Source organism: Octodon degus, unplaced genomic scaffold (assembly GCF_000260255.1).
Source record: "Octodon degus isolate 3935 unplaced genomic scaffold, OctDeg1.0 scaffold00040, whole genome shotgun sequence".
In the NCBI taxonomy this organism is placed as follows: Eukaryota; Metazoa; Chordata; class Mammalia; order Rodentia; family Octodontidae; genus Octodon; species Octodon degus.
The window spans coordinates 13,515,904-13,533,276 of record NW_004524616.1 but is presented as its reverse complement, the minus strand read 5'-3'; the positions used below and the strand labels follow the sequence as shown (position 1 = coordinate 13,533,276).

At 42.9% G+C, this 17,373-nt stretch overlaps 1 pseudogene; it reads right to left on the bottom strand.

The window, feature by feature from the left end:
* Positions 1 to 10,635: 10,635 nt before the first annotated feature.
* LOC101583101 lies at positions 10,636 to 16,333 on the bottom strand (annotated as a pseudogene).
* Positions 16,334 to 17,373: the final 1,040 nt, after the last annotated feature.

The window sequence follows — 17,373 nt, the reverse complement described above, 5'->3', positions numbered from 1 at the left end:
TCAGTGGTAGAATGTTTGCTTAGCATGCACGAGGTCCTGGGTTCAATCTCTAGCACTGCAGTAACCAAATAAACTGAATTTCCTGTGTCACCTACACAAGCATTAACTAGAGCAAAACTATCCTTCCATATACAGAGAAGCGTAGTTCATAGGCCTTACCTTACCACCTACAGAAGCACACAGTAACAGATCTATTTGCTGTGTGTGTCACTAACAAGGTCGCAGGCTGTTCAGCTGCTGGAGCAAACTCGATTAAGACCATGATAATCTTTTGAGAGATTGTAATTTATCTCCATTTGAAGGACATTATCTTAGTTCTTCAGCGATCACAGGGAGCAAGGTTGACAAATATTCAGTGATGAATTTTTGAAAGCTGCAGTCAGATGTTGTTCTCTTAAGTCCTCTAAAGGGCTGTCAAAAGGCAATGACATAAAAATTGTCACATTTGCACACAGACTACATAATGGCTGTTATCTGAGGAAGTAGTTTATGATTCATGCAGTCGCTACCTTTACTTCAGCAATTTCTGCTGCGCCTTAGATTGAAGACAATCTGCCCCACTGCTCACGTGGGAGAGATTACCGTGAAAAGCTCGTGCTTGCTTGAAATAGGAAGCGAGGAGACTCAGACTGCTGAGGACATACAGAGCCCCTCTCAGCAGGCTGAGGCTTTTGCTAAGGGTCAATGTTATCGGTCATTTTCTTGCCAAGCTTACTCGATTTAAATGCGGAATTTCATGTCTACAAAGTCTTGAATATTTCAAGTGGGTTTTGAAACTAATTTTTGAGAAAGCAGGGGGAGAAGGAACTAAAATTAAGAAGCATCTTCTTGCTGCTTGCAATTCTGCTTGGTAAACAAGTTAGTCTCATGGAGTTTTCCCAACGGCTGCGATTATAAAAAAGATTTATATCTTACAGACCAGCACCTCGAAGCATGGACAGATGAAATATGCAGCACTGACTCACATCATGCAGTTATGGGAGCTGAATTGGGAAAATACTCACCTAAAGTCCTACCAGGCCGTGCTGTAATTCATGCTTGTAACTCTTTGTCAAAGGCTTTTGAACAGCTTTTCCCTGGCATCTGCTCAAGGGATTTCCTCCCCAGCTCCCTGTATCCTGGGACCTGTTTCTTTGAAATGACATCCAACAAGCTTAAAAGAACCTCAGAAACATGTAGGGATGGAGAAGACTCATTTTCGAGGAGGGTAAATAAAGTGGGAGCAGGCACAGGAAGAAGGAACAGATAGTCATTGTCAGTGGCATGTATGTCTTGAGTTTGATACCCAGCACTAAAACAAAGCACAAGAACCATGAAGGACCTGTAATGTAACTTCCTGTCACAGTTCTGCTTGGGAACAGTGATGAGATCTGGAGGTACAGTAAGGATTGTGCAAGAGCTATCCAGTTCAGTTTTCTGTAAGTGCAGTGTTGTGTTATTTTTGTGGTGCTGGAGGTCAAACCCAGGGTCTCACACATTCTAGGCAAGTACTCTACTACTGAGCTACATCACCAGTCCCCTGCACTTTAGCTTTGAGAGTAGTTATTTTGTTATTTATCTGAGACACGGTTTCACTGGGCATTTCAGGCTGGCCTTGAGCTCACTTTGTAGCCCCGGCTGATCTTGAACTATCAGTAACCCTCCTGCCTCAGCCTCCTGAGTGCTGGGATCATAGGTATGCATTACTACACCCAGTAGAGTTGGCTTTTAGCTGTCCACAAAACCTACTATATAATTATGTCAAAACTTCTGGGCACAGAAGATCAAGATTACCAGGCTTTTTTTTTTTTTTTTGGCAGAACTGGGGATTGAACTCAGATCCTTACGCTTGCTAGGGAAGCACTTATTCCACTGAGCCATCTCCCCGGCCCCTACCAGGCTTTTTTGATAGGCTTCTTGTAGTTTAAAAAATGAAGGCTAAGGTAGGCATATAGACAGTGAAGTATATTTGGAGATGTGTATTGAACAAATTTTTGCTTCTACCTGCAAAATATTAAATTCAAATTTCTCCACTACTTACAATTACAAGATTCAAAATATTTTTGTTCCTGATATAGTGCAGATGGTACAGTAATACAGCATAAGTTTGAGGTAATAGTCATATAACTATGTTCAATCTGCAGTACTAAAAAAAAAGAGGAATGTCTCAGACGTAAATGGTAACAAAACAGAATTTTTAAAAAGTGGTCATGGGCCGGCGAGATAGCTCAGCCGTCTAGAGCACCTGCTTAGGCAAGCTTAGGCAAACACAGGGACCGTGGTTTAATCCCTGGTACCACATGCTGTGCCAGCTCTGTCCCCAGGATGGGCTGAGCCAGCCACACACACACACACACACACACACACACACACACACACACACACAGATTTTAAAAAAGTGGCCAGTCTTGTCACAGTGTATCCCTGCACTGAAATAACCATGTCTGAAGATTTTGCGGAAAGCTCACGTGTGGGCCCTTTCAGAATATGGAATCCAGGCCGGGTCTGTCTCCCTAGAGTGGGGTGCAGGAAGAAGAACAGTGGTCTCTTCACCATAGGGTCTGGCCTCTTGCAGGCTAGGAGCCCACGGCTGGGGCTCACTTGTCGTTCTTGGTGGAAGGCAGGAAGATCTTCGTAAGTCTATTGAATCGAATCCCAAGTGGCCACGTCAGCCCTATGTCATCCTTGAGCCAAAGGCAAGCCTTGCTGCTCTTCAGGGCTGAGGAGCTTCGTGGATATTGGTGGTATCTGGTACTGGGTAGGTCCAGGAGAAGGTGTAACTTGGATTTTCTCGCCAAAGAATTGGCAAGTACACTTCATGGATCCACTTGGAAGGCCATATTTATTCAGTTTTTGCTCCTTTTACTTAGAGATAGTAGCCTTTGAGATTCAGTTTGTGTGTGTGTGTGTGTGTGTGTGTGTGTGTGTTTAACTTGAATTGACAAATTTAGAGTAATTGTCTTAAAAGATAAAGCTCTTAGTCAAAACAATTAAATAACCATCTAAGCATACCTGAAGCCTGAAGTGGTGCAGTGCCTGGTGTATTCACTGGTGGGTCTCAGGACCGCCCTGCCCCTACCCAAGGCTGCAGAAACCCCGTGTTCACCTTGCTTAGGTAAGACTGAGTGATACTGCAGGTCAGGTATACATATCCTACCATAGATTGTGATTGTCTTTACATTACTTATGACACCTAATGCAATGTAACTGCTGTGTAAATAGTTACTGTAGTTTAGGGAATTAAAAAAAAAAGAAGAAATTATGTACATAATATAAACATAGTATATAAAAATTTTTGATCTTCCCTGGATTGAATCCACAGATATAGAACTTGAATATTGAAGGCTGTCTATATAAAATCATCATCCAAATGAGAGTATTTGTAATGTTTCTTTCCTAATTATTTCCATTGAGTTTTTTATGCATAATTCATGTAAGAAAACAATTGTATAGCACTAACAATACCACAAACATACTAGATTTCTTCTGCTATTTACATTTAAGTATGCAAACTGAAAAATATAACAAAGTCCTTGCAACATAGTCATAGGTAGGCTAAACTGTATCATCATATTTCTCAAGAAATTGGATTAAGTCTGCTTTTATCAGTCAAATGAAAATGCACAAAGATGTGGGAACATGATTTGTTTCTGTGAAACTTAGTCACCTGAGAAATATTTTCATGTAGATTAATTGTTTACTCTACTACTAAAATCTTCCAGTCTGATTGTTTTAGTATTTATCTCTGGGTGATACACCCTGCTCTTTTGGTACCACAGAGAGTTATCTATTCTAAATTTTCAAGTTCTCTTTTAAATTCAGGCATGACAATGTGGCTGGTCAGCACTCTCTTTCTCCAGTGGGAAAAATCCAATCCATAGAGTTACTGTGGAGGCCATGGAGGGGTGCTGAACCAGTGAAATGAATTCTTCCTAAGAATCAAGTGTTCCCTTTGTAGGACTGATAAGCTGGCAATTACATACAATCATTTTCCTCAAAATAAACTATAAATTTATAATTTATGATTTTTATTCAAACAAATGATGTCTCAAACTTGTTGTTTCCTAACTACTTCCTGTTATCTATAGTCTTGAGGTTATGCATAACTGTTGGGAGACAGAAATAATAGGATTAGTAGTAATATAAATGCGGTATCATTTCTTTGCCTCCCAACTCCATTTCAGCGACCTTGCCTTGGCATTTTGGAACCTGCAGTGTGGGGTACCAACAGCACCACAGCTCAGGCATTCAATCCTCCTACCCCAATCACCAGTCCTTCCCTGCCCCCAAGGCCTGGCAAACACTGATACATTTAACAGCATTTTTTCTGAACCTAATTGGATTAAAAATACTTAAATCATCCTTTTAATCCTTCCGTCTCTCAATAAATATTTCCACAGTGTTGTTATAGACAAGGTCTATGCTAACAGGACTGTAATGGAGATGGATCAACCCTACACAGCTCAACCAAGAAATGTGGCATGACAGAAAGAGCAAGAACTTGAGGCTTGGAAGCACTCTTCATGGGAACCTAGCTAGGCAAGGTGGATCAAAACCCTGCATCCTGAGAAGGCCAGCAGCCCGGGCCATGGCACACTCGCGAGATTTAATATTTTGGAAATGTGGGCTACTGACTTGGCTTTTCTGAGCTTCATTTTTCCCATGTGTGAGAGGGGAACAGGAAAGGCAATTGTTCAGGGTTTTTGGGAGGTAGTATGTCTATTCTCTGTGGGACAAGTAAAATTTTATTATTGATAATAAAATCATTCAATGCAGACTAAAATAGGCAAAGAAACTTTTATAGGAGTTGGAATGTTAATGTAAATTCTAACTAAAGATTTTAGAACAGTATGATGGAGAGGCAGCCTTTGGCTTTAACCTATTGTAATGCAAAGCACTTTTACATCCTTATCAAACCACCCTTTTGTATTTCTCTTCAGTCTGGCTCAAGGCCCGCTTGTTGCTTTTTATTTTAAGTAGGAGTGAAGATTGGGCTGAGTTCTCACACAGCTGGGTATGCACTCTACCACACGCCCTCATTTTACTTTATTTTCTATTTTGAGATAAAATTTTGCTAAGTAACCCAGACTGGCCTCCAGCTTGTGTGGTAGTAGCTTAGATGAGAGTTGCCATGAGTGACAAGTTCATTCATTCATTCATTCATTCATTCATTCATTCAGTGTGTTATGGGTTGGACCTTGGCACTGTGCTCCACATCCCCTGCCTCCTTTTATTCTTTGAGACTGGATTTTGCTAAGTTAGTCCTGCCATCCCCAGTCCTGGGGGATTCAACTCCAGGCCTCTGCAGTGAGCTCCATGCCTGCGGTTTTTAAGTGTTTGCAGACAGGCAGAATGAAGCCCATATTTCAATTTCTGATCTCTGAAATGAAAATGTTAAAATCTCATTAGGCCAGAAAGCAAAAGTTCAGAATGACTGAGAGAGTCAAAAGGGAAGGCAACATGTTTTTGCTCTAGGAGGAAGAAACACTTCAGATGGAAGGTGATTAAAATCTCCACAGTGCTTGCCGATGAAACCATGGAGGGACACAAGAAATGCTTGCTGTTATTTGAAAGCCTTTTGCGTTAGCTAAAGTAACAGTTCTGCATAGGTGTCAAAGTCAGACACAGAGGCAAACATTGATCTCCTCATGGAAGAAGTGGTCTCAAAAGAAGAAAGACAGCTAGGGGTGGTGGCACAGGCTTGTAATCACAGCACTCAGGAGGCTGCAGCAAGAGGGGCCCTGGGAGTTCTAGGCCAGCCTGGGCTTCATAATGAGACTGAGGCCAGCCTGAACTACACAGCAAGACACTGTCTCTAAAATAAAATAAAAGCAAAAGCAACTCATTGTTCACCTTCCTCCTCCTTTAAGAATTACTCATCTTAGTCTTATTCTGTGTTTTGATACTATAATAGTATGATTCTCCCGATGGAGCTTTTTTTTTCTTTCTTTCTTTTCTTTTCTTTTTTTTTTTTTTTTTTTTTTTTTTTTTTTTTTTGTGGGCGTGGGGAATCAAACCCAGGACTTTGAACTTGCCAGGCTGGCATTGCAGAACTGAGCTAAATCCCCAACCCAATATTATGATAACACTGAAAGACCATTTCTTTTGGGGAAAAATGTGAGAAAATGGAATGAATCTCTAGAGAAGCACTTGGGTGACGACCTCGTAGGAGACCTGGTATCTCAGCAAGCCCCGGGTCATCTTTATGCCTGGTGTTCGAGTCCAGGTGGATGTTCATATCCGTCTTTCCCAACACTGAGTCAGAGCTTCTCAGAATGGCTAATAAAGGAGTGAGGAGGAGTAGCCTTTTCTTTTAATCTGATCACTTAGACACCCGTTTGTAGCACGTCCTGCCTCCATTCCTACGTGGAGTGGGTACATGTATGCAAGACATCTTAGTTCTGAACTGAGGTTGTGAAAATTGAACTGCCAGGCAACATTTGATATGCCCAGGTGGTCTGACTTCGAGATACAAAGACCTTTGAGTACGAGTGCATCCCATAGCAAGCATGCGCCATGTGGGCGCTGAAGATTTACATATTGCTCACTGAAGTTCTCAAGTGGGCATTCTGTAGTTTTAGCTGCACTTGCTCAATCTGGCAGGGCTAGGAAGGGACGTCGGCTTCTCCTTTCTCTAGAATTACCTTGGTGTGAGACACCCAAGCAGCTGTGCGGTGGGGCCAGGCACAGGGGTCGAAGCTAGCGCGGCCAGCGCCCAGCTCCCGTCCACCCCTCGCCGCCCTGGACGCGCACAGCTCAGGCTCTTTACGAAACGTTTGCCTCCTACTTCTCCTTGCATTGATTACGGCCTCATTCGCCCGTTCCCTGTGGACTCCTCTAGACGGTCAGATGCATTTTGCTCCCACTGTGCACCACGCCCCCGTACAGCACATGCTAGGCCCTTGGCGGGTTCAGACCTACGGAGTGATGTGTTCAGATACTTTATCTGTTGAAATGGGATAAAAATGGGGGTCCATTTTGTAGCATTGGTGTGCATTATCAGCCTTAGGAAGGTACCGGGTGCACAGAGAGCTCCGGATGCAGGATGGCGGGTGGGGTGGTGATCAGCTTGCATTGGAATCACCTGCAGAGACGGCCAGCTACGCCCCGCCTAGCTACGCCCCGCCTCTGAGATTCTGATTAAGTAAGTGCGGATGTAGCCCAGTGACTCGGCAGTGGCTACTGCGGCTGCTGCTGCTAATTTTGGGTCTGAGCCTGTGCTTCAGCTGCGCGGTTTAACTGTGGCCATGCTGGGGGTGGGGGTGGGAGAGAGAGAGAGAGAGAGAGAGAGAGAGAGAGAGAGAGAGAGAGAGAGAGAGAGAGAGAGAGAGAGAGAGAGAGAGAGACACACAGAGACACAGAGAGAGACAGAGAGAGAGACAGAGAGACACAGACCCAGAGACACAGAGAGACACACACAGAGACAGAGAGACACAGAGTCCGAGAGACACACAGACACACACAGAGAGACACACACAGAGAGACACATACAGAGAGACACACAGAGAGAAACAAAGACAGAGAGACAGAGAGGGAGAGAGGGAGCGAGAGCGAGAGAGACTGCCTTCTCATTTCTGTTTGTAAGTGATTCGTGTTGGCTGGGTGCAGATCTCAGCCCAGGCAGAGCTGTCAAGAGTGTGAAGTCTGATGTCTCTTAACTGAAGCAGGCACAGAAGTTTCTGATTTATTTCTGGCTATAATCAATACCTCTAGGCAAAAGGGATGCTCTTAGCCAGCAGGAAGTCTACAAGAGCAGGAAGACAGCAGCCTCTGCTCTAAATTCAGGGATGATCTCTGTTCCACTGCAGTTTCACTCCAGTATACTCAGGGGATTGCGCAGGAAACCTCCTCACACCGAAACTCACTGCTTTTCCAGTCTCTACGTAAAATGGCATAATATTTGTATATAATCTATGCACATCCTCTGTATATTTTAAAGCTTCCCCAGATTACTTATAATAGCTAATACTATGTAAATAGTTGTCATATTGCATTATTTAGAGAACTATGACAAGAAAAATATCCAGGCATGTTCAGTACAGAAGTAGTATTTTTTCTGAATATTTTCTCTCTAGAGTTTCAATCTGTGAATATGAAATTGAGGATAAAAAGATTGATGCTAGGGCAATTTTGTGCTGGCTCCTGTCTCAGCCCTCTTGCAGTACTAAACACCTGTGTTTACTCATCGCTCTGCCATGGGGATGTCCTAGAACACAGGCAACAGTCCCATGATTAGAAGCAAAGAGTTTTGGTTCTCCTAATTGGCTCAGGCTTCAAGGATTAATGAAGCAGTACCTAAAAATATTCTCTGTTATCAAACCCCTTTGTTAAGTCATTCTCATCCCAAAAGCTATGTAGGAAAAACTTGACTTTCTTAATCTGTCTATTAATCTACAAATTAATTAAGAGACAGATTAATAAGAAAAAGGGCATAACCTTTCATTAACTTGTGGGAGCTCCACAGAAAAGAAATGAAAACCTTAAAGAGGTGATGAGACTTGGCTTCTAGACCACTCTAACAAAGATTGATAAATTGTAGAGAAATGATAGGACAAAAGATGGCCATAGACTGTGGGACAGTGACTAGGACATGGGCAGACAAGGGCTGTGCAGACTCATGTTGCCACGGAGTCTCTGGAGTTCTTGGACGCAGCCCAAATGCCCATAGATTGGTGAATGGATGAAGAAGATGTGGTTGTTTTATACAGTGGCGAACCACTCTGCCATAAGATGGATAAGCATAAGCTATTTCTAGCTAAACATATGCACCCTCAGGTCATTCTCTGAAATAAAATAAAGTAGACACATGTGTAAAAAAACTTTTTTTTCAAAGAATGGGGGGACACCATCACAAATGGAAATTTATGCCCTGCTAGTTTGCAGAAAGTGGCGAGGCCAGACAACACTTCCTATTTCTGCTGTTTCTCAACTGCTTTCAGCTAAAAATAACCTGCACACTTAAGTGGCATTTTGGGGTACCAGATGTAAAGTACTTTCAGCAATCTTTCTCAAACTTCAATGTTCATGCAGACCACTTGGGTCTGTATTTTGTGCAAATACAGACCGATTCGGCAGGCCTGTATTTCTAGCAAGCTCCAAGTGGCCTTGTATCTGGGGCACTTTTGAATCTCAGCTCAGAGAAACTGAACGGGAATCTGGTGTAGCTGGCTCTAGGTGCCCAGCACCCAGCGTTAAATGCTGAGGCCTGACAGGGTGAAGGACCCTGCTGCACCTGCACACTCTCGACTCTTTCTTGGAGTTTTCCTAGTGCGCATTTGCACTGTCTGTGCAGCCTGACTGGAGCTGTGTTCCTCCTCCAGGATCCAGGACAGATGGATCTTCGCTTGTGCAAGTGCTCCATGATCCATCTTCAGTTCAAGCAAGGACTGTTCTCCCAGGAGCCAAGCACTACATAGGCCCTTTTGGAAAGAAAATGGCATGCTGTTTATTCCCTCAGAGGAGAAATAGGACAAAGTATTTGAAATCAGAATCTACTGAGAATTTCCACACTCACAGTCCCTCCGTTGTACATCCTGCATTTGGCTTCGGAAGTTCCTTGAGTGGGCTTTACTCAGCTGCATCCCTGGCTGGGGGCTGCCTTCCGCCACACTACCTTTCACTCTGACTTTGATTTAGCTTTTCCTCTTTCTCTCCCTGTACATTCAAGTTCCTTCAGAGAATGTCCACTCTAGGCTAATACTTCAGGCCTCATGGGCTCGCAGTCAACATTTGGAAAAGAATCATAGGGGGTCGGCCAGATAGTTCAGTGGATTAAAGTGTCTGCTTAGGCAGACACAGGGACCAGGGTTTGATCCTCAGCATGTTGTGCTGTCCCCACCCCTAGGACAAGCTGAGTCAGCGATTGAGAATGAGCATGGTGCCACCTGCCTATAATCCCAGTGCTTTGGAGGTTGAGAACAGGAGAATCACTGAGTCCAATCTGTGTAGTGAGACCCTGTAGATTCTGTACTAAATACGTTAAAAAAAAATAAAGAAAAGAACCATGGACTTTTGGAAGTGGTACTTCATTGTATAAAACAAAAGAATCATGCAGCACATTTTCTTTTTGTTTTCTTATAGAAATATCTGTAAGATTATTTGAGTGTATATTCACATATGTAAGATATTATGTTATATTTGGCATCCCTAAGATCTAACATTTAAATGTTATTACCCACTTTTGGGGGTGGGAGGACTTAATTCACAATTATTTTTGGAGAATAACTGTTTGGTTATAAAGTACCTTGAAGGTGGGGCTTTGGGACATCTGCTGTACTTTTTTTTTTTTTTTTTTGGACAAAAACCACAAATCACTTTATTCAAATTAGTAACATCAAAACAGCTGGCTTATGGAGGCCACACATACATGCCCCAAGTGTAGTCCATCTGTGTGGTGGGAGCACCTTCTTCCGTGGCCGTGAATCACTTTATTCAAATTATTAACATCAAAACAGCTGGCTTATGGAGGCCACACATACATGTCCCAAGTGTGGCCCACCTGTGTGGTGTGAACACCTTCTTCCGTGGCAGTTCTGAAGTGCTGAAGCTGCAGGGAGAGGTGGCCCTGAATGGTTTTACACTTCTCGTATTAGTAACATCTATGCTAAAGTAACTTGGTCGGGCCGACCTCCCAGTTCTTCAGGGTCCGCCTCCTGCTTAGAAGGGGCCGTTTGTCCCCCTGCACTGCCTCAGCGCTCCGTTGGAACCTTTGCAGAGCTTCACGTCAGGCTGGTTCTGCGCGCCTCCAGAAACTGCTCGATCTCGAAGCACCAGGGCCCCTGTCTTCTAGGGCTGCAGCTGAGCCCCCCAAGGCTCCCGTAAGTGATGTCGGGCTTGGGGGACTCACCGCTGCCTCCTCCACTGAAGCCACCTGTGATGGCGTGGCCCAGCGTGTGCCCCACGGCGGAGCGCACAACCGCACCTGCTGCGGTGCTGGCCATCTGGGCCATCAGACCAGGTTGCCGGGGCGCAGCAGCAGGAGAGCCCACAGGGACAGGCGGGGCCACCACCGGTCGGGGCTGAGGGACCGGTCTTAGTGCTGGCCGGGGCGCAGCTCGCATCTGAGGGGCCCCACTGGCTGGAGAGGGAATGCGGGAAGTGTGGCTTCGGCTTCCACGAGGCGTCTTCAGCACACCACTACTCAGCTTCCATGAAAGTCAAACTCTACCAACACTGGTGGCTTCATCTGCATACTTTGATAGCCTCATTTATTTTTAAGGTGGCACTGAATTTTTTCCTTGTGACCTTATTTAGGAAACTTAAGTAATAGTTGCATCAGAGCTACTGTTATTAATTCTTAGCTAAATATTTGCACCCTGAAGATAACTTGTTGTTAATGCTGTTTGTTTTTAAAATATTGGTTATGAAAAAAAAAATCCTGATGACCAGGCTCAAATCCACACTAACAGAGTGAGAGTCCCTGCAGATGGGCTAACCATTTCCCTCCCTGGTCACTTCCTCTCTTTCTTCTTCCTATTCTTTGATACACATTTTCTCAGAAGGCTTTGGTGATTTCAATAGAGATTTGTTCGTATTTGAAGCAAAGGTCAGAGGATGGAACGCAAGAAGGGACACTTCATACCTTGTGAGTTAGAAGTACCACCCAACAGAAAACGGATGTTTAGAACTGGAGATCATTTGTTGTTTGAAGGCTGATCTGGTTTGTGTCTAGTTGTCCCCCCAAAACCTCATGCAGTTCTGGGGCGGCTTCTGGAGTTTGTGATTGATTCTTGATCCAGTGCTGGGATTAGGGGTGTGAGTGCCCTGGGGCAGAGACTGCATTGAATGTGAGGAGGGGAGAGAGGCTGGCTAGCTGCCTGAGCCCCTGCCACTCCCTTGCTGTCTTGCTCTTTGTTGTCCTCAGTGGCTGCTCTCGGCCATGTGCCTCTCTGCCTCAGAGCCAGCTGAGTACCAACTGGAACCTCCAGTGACTGTGAGCTGAACAAACCTTTCCTTCCCTCATTTTGGGTGTTGGGTATTTGGCCCAGCAACAAGAGAAGAATAACTGAGACGAAGGTCAACTTTGATGTGTTTTGTATATATTTTATTTCACTTGAAATTATTTTGTAAATTACAAAGCCAGAGGAAGAAAATAAAAATCACCTAGGAACCCACCACAAAAAGATGGCCACTGTTTACATTTTGTCATTTTTCTGTATTGTCTATACCAATATGGCATCTAGACCTTTACTTACCTATATATGTACATATATATGAATATGAGAGAATTTTTCCAAAAATGAAATATAGGAAAACTTAAACACTTCGTGAGGGGCCATCTTCCAATTATTAATGTGTCAGAGCCCTATGAGTTGCATTAGTGTACACAGCATCTGCACATTTTCTTTTCTCATCTTCAGTAATTTCCAATCCCTTTATCATTCACTCAAATAACATTTATGGAGTGATTGTGTGGTGCCAAGGACTGGGTGGTGATTATTTAAAAGTGCTCATTTAGCTTAAATTACAATAAGCTTCACTTTTCATTAGACTGAACTTTTGCATTTTCTGTTTCTTGGTTTAAAAAAATGGAAGTTTAATTTTTGATGAACCAAATAATGTAAATTTTGCTTCATTGCCAATGTTTTCAAGGAGTGCAGGTTAAAAATGAAAATCTTTGTTTTTCAGAGTTACTTACTGCTCAAGGAAAAACAATTAGGATTGTACACATGGGAAAACAGAAATGCATCTGATGAAAGTGAAGAGAAATTTGAACTACAATTTGCTGCTTATGAAAATGACTTTGTTTATGAAATGAAGCTGGGCAGTTTCTCACAATGAATATAGTAATTTAAGCAAATTTTTTGTTAAGAATGAATCATAGGAAGAAATTTCTATTATGACATTGTAAGATTTTTAATGACCATTTGTTTTAAGCAAGTCTCTGAAAGACTTGGTCACATGCCAGAACCTCATTGTGGTGACAAATTGCTCACAATGAGTTGCTTTCAAAGAAAACACTCCTTTTTGTTTTTGAAACAAATTTGTGTCAGTACTAGACAGATTCCAGTATCTGTAAATCATATTCTTTGGCCATAAGCTTAACGGGCCCAGTTTTCTCTGTTTATGCCTTTCAGATCTTTTAAAACTTTCCTATAATCCCGACATTTGGGAGGCTGAGGCAGGAGGATTGCTGGGAGTTCAAACTCAGACTGAAGAACATAGTGAAACCCTTCATAGTGGAACTCTTTGTCTCAAAAAACAAAACAAAACAAGAAAAAACAACTTCGTGGAGGCAGAGTTCAGTCATGTGTTATTGTATCTGTGATGACATCCTCCTTCCTTCCTGGGTTCTTCTTGTGCAAGCATGCAGGGCTTTGCTGACTAGTTTACACTTTGTTATTCTTCAAACTAGTCATTAAAAACACGGATTTCCCCCCCCCCCAATCTCTCCTTTTAGAAATACTGATTTGTCTAAGTCGTTTTCAAAGTTATGATTCTTATAATAAGTGAAGGACTCTTTTCTCAGGTAAGATGTGCATTGATTTACAAAGTTAACTGCTATTAGAATTGTAATTGCTTGTCTTTCAAATACTATTATTTATACTGTGAATTACATAAAATCAATGAGAATAAGAATTAATATTATTCATTTCCACAAGTTAATAAGATGGCTCTCCATTTTCAAATAGCAAAGCATGTGTCTTCATTTGATTAAGTAAGTCTAGAGTTCTATTTATAGATTCAAAGAAAAATACAACAGGGGAGAGAATGGATATTTGTTTTTGAGGTACAGTTCTTCTGATTTGTTTGTTGTTATATTCCTTTTAGACCTATAACATGGGTCATCTCTAGAGCCAGACATGGATCATGTAAGGTTTAATGCACAATTTTGATACACAATTTTCTTTTTAAGAAAAAAATATTTTAAAATATTTTGCTTTTGAAAAATTTGCATAAGATGATGACCACATGAACTCAGTTAGCAATCTTACATGGGCCATAGGAAGTGCCTCTCCCATGAAGTAAGTGATGAGTGTGAGGATTAATCTTTATTAGCTTTGTGGTAAATTGACTTCTGGATGCATAGACATAGCAAAACTGGGACCTACCTGCCAGAGTGCAATGTGATTGAGTTGTACATTGACCGTGGAAATTAATTTTATTATCTAGTTATGTAGAAGAAACACCGTGAATAAAATATATCTTTATTGATGCATCAGTAGAAGATCTTTGCTTGCCATGTGGCAGAGCATTTTGTGGGGTCACCAGATGACCAGCTTGATTCCATCTGCTGGTATGATCTGCAAACCAGTGCATGAATGAGTGTCATAGTGGTTATTAAAAAAACAAGGAAAAAAATCCAAAGCATTTAACTTTGCCTTTGTTATATAAACTTCGATGAAGATCTTCAAATGAATTAGTTGTACATTGTACACTAGTTTGTTTTGATTACATTGATGGATACATAAGCAACAATACAAGGTAGTTTATGCCAAGGCAGTTTATTCTTACTATATAAGTAATAACAGGAAGTGGTTTAATAGAAAACTGTCCTCATAGTGACAGATTTGTGTAATGTCAGATTCATGGATGTCCATTTGAAGAAGCAGATGGAGGCCATCTTATTAAAAGAAAGACCTTGAAAGTCAAAGTAGAACTCCTGGATTCACTGTCAGTATTTCTCAGAGTGTGATTTCTACATTGGCTGCTTTGGTCTCAACTAGGGACTTGCTAGGCCGGTAAATTACCACCCCCCCAAATGAGTCTGTTCTCCTAGGAGGGCCATGCCCTTAATCTTAATAAGCTACAGATTCCAGTGAGGAGTGTAAAGTGACTGTTCCAAAAGATGAAGGTGGCAGCTGTGGGCTAGATAGATTGCACAGAAAAAAAGATTGGCAGCAGGAAAGTCTATTTTTTACAATAATGTCTTAATTGATATAATATATATAAATTATAATACCTGCTGCTGAACTGCAAAGCTGTTCTTTGTCAGGGTCTTAGCATCTTCTTTTTATGTGACAGCGTATTAAGCTGTGGCAATACACCTTAGTGAGTCTGCTTAACTTATTTAATAATCAACTTAATGCTTTCGTTTTATTACAGTGAAAGCTAATTTAAGGACTTAGTAACTGGTGGGAGGAAACTCCATCTTTTGTACAAAATACAATAAAAATTCAGAGAACTCATAAATATACATCAGAGAGATAGGAGGACTACTTTTAGACAAGGCATTTGAGTGTTTTTTTAGGGAGTTTTCAAAAAGACTCTCCATGGACATCAAAATTTCAAGTCAATGTGCGCATACTGCGGTACTATGGGTTAAGAGAGTGGAAGGGAAGGGAGAGGGGAGGGCCTGGAGCGCAGGGAAAGAGCTTATTCTGAAAAGTAGATGGCAGAGGGCCTAGGAGCATGCCAGGAAGAGAAGAAAGAAAAAGTGTCAAAAGGAAGTTAAAACAGAATGTGCCTCCAAAGTCAGTCACATCTGTCAGGGGGAAGGTCCCCCAGTCAGTGGTGCTAGGCACGAGGCCTGTGGACTGCAAGCATCCAGAATGAGTTCCACCTAGACAGTGGCCACGGAGAATCACCTCCCCTGCCTCAGGCAGGAGCTGGCTGTAGGGCTGCGAGACGGCGCCTTTTAAGTGCTTTCCCAAGTTGGAAATCCTGGCACTCTTTATATACCCATCCGCAGAAAACCTGCTGCGTGCGAACTACACGGCAAATGTACTGTGGAACCCCGTGTGTGAAGTGATACTGTTTACATAAGGCTTTCCCAATTTGAGAATAACGCAATTTGACAGAAGAGACAGGTTGATGAAATGTCTGTGGTGTCTTTTTTTTGGCATTCGAGTTGAATGGGTAGGATGTAGCCATGGGAAAGCCAAGCGCTGGCTATGATTTCTGGCTCAGTTACTGACATCCTGTGTGACTCAGGGCAAGAGACATGGCTTCAGCCTCAGCTCATTATGGAAGCTGCAGCCAGGGAAGGGTGGGTGGGTGGACAAGGCTCCGATGTGCCCCTTCCCATAGAGTAGGGGATTTATGCAGCAGGAAAGTCCCAAGCACACATACCAGGGGAGCCTTGGGCATTTGTAGAGTGCTCTCTTTTCAAGCGCAAATCCTGGATTTCCTTTAGGCTGACCCAGCATGGGGCAGCTGGTTACAGCAGGGTGGACGCATGGCAGAGTGTGATAAGAAAGGAGACTCTTACGATGGAGCTGGTCTGACTCCAGAAAAAGTGGAGAAAAGCACAAGCAAGCTGCAGTGGCCTGGCCCAGGAGAATAGGTCCAGCATTGGGGTAGTGTGCTCCGGAACATACGGAGGCAGGGCTAAAGCGAGCGATTAGACCAGCACCTCTGGGGCTCCTTGGTGCCAACCACAGAGCCCATGCTTCTGCTCCATGCACCGGCCCATCTTAGCTGTCAGCCTGACAGTTGTCAGCCTGACTGCACCCATGACTGGATCATGGGCCACTGCCCCAGCTAAAGCAGCCACTCAGGAGAGGGCACCGGGCATGTCCTTTCGGAGGGTGTGTCAGGTGCGTGTCTGACCCAGCTCTGCCTCCATGCTCTGCAAGCCAGCAGCTCTGCTCCATCCTGTCTTTCCTCAGCTGTGTAACCGTAGGCTGAACAGGTTGATGCTGAGCCAAAGGAGACCTCTCCTTCTTTATTTATTGTTTTCCTTGTAAACATATTTATTTATTTATTTATTTATTTATTTATTTATTTATATATTGGCACAGGGTGTCACTATGCAGCTCGGACTATCAGTGATTCTCCTGCCTCAGCCTCCCAGCGCTGGGGTTATAGGCATACGCCACTGGTTTCAGTGGTGGGCATGGTGCACCCTGGAGCCAACATAGCGTACGGTACCAGGGATGGAACCCCGGTCCTTGCACTTGCCAGACAGCGGCCTAGACCACTGAGCTATCTCCCCAGCACCCTCTCATCCTTTATTATTTTTTAAAAAATAATTTTATTGAAAAACAAATAGCAATGAGACAGTTTCAATACCAATTACTAGCACAGTTTCAATAATTAATACATTTCATGTTGTTGTTTTAGTGGTTATTCATTGTACAAGATGCAGACATGATGTCCTATACACAAATACTATTAGAAAAAGTCTTTCCATTCACTGAATTAAGAGAAAGTAGGGGGCTGGTGAGATGGCTCAGTGGTCTAAAGCACCTACTTAGAACAAGCTAAGCAAAGCACAGGGACCGCAGTTCAATCCCCCAGCACCACATGCCAGCCAGCCCCACCCCCTGGTGGGCTGAGCTGGCCACATACACACAAAATAAATAAATAAAAATTTAAAAAAAAAAAGAGAAAGTAGCTGTATACCTACCCTAATTATTTTGAATATACAGAAACCAAATGGTCGTTCATTCGTATGCCCCTTTTTTGTTTAGTTTTGTCAGAGATGGGTATTCCATTGTCATTTAAAATTAT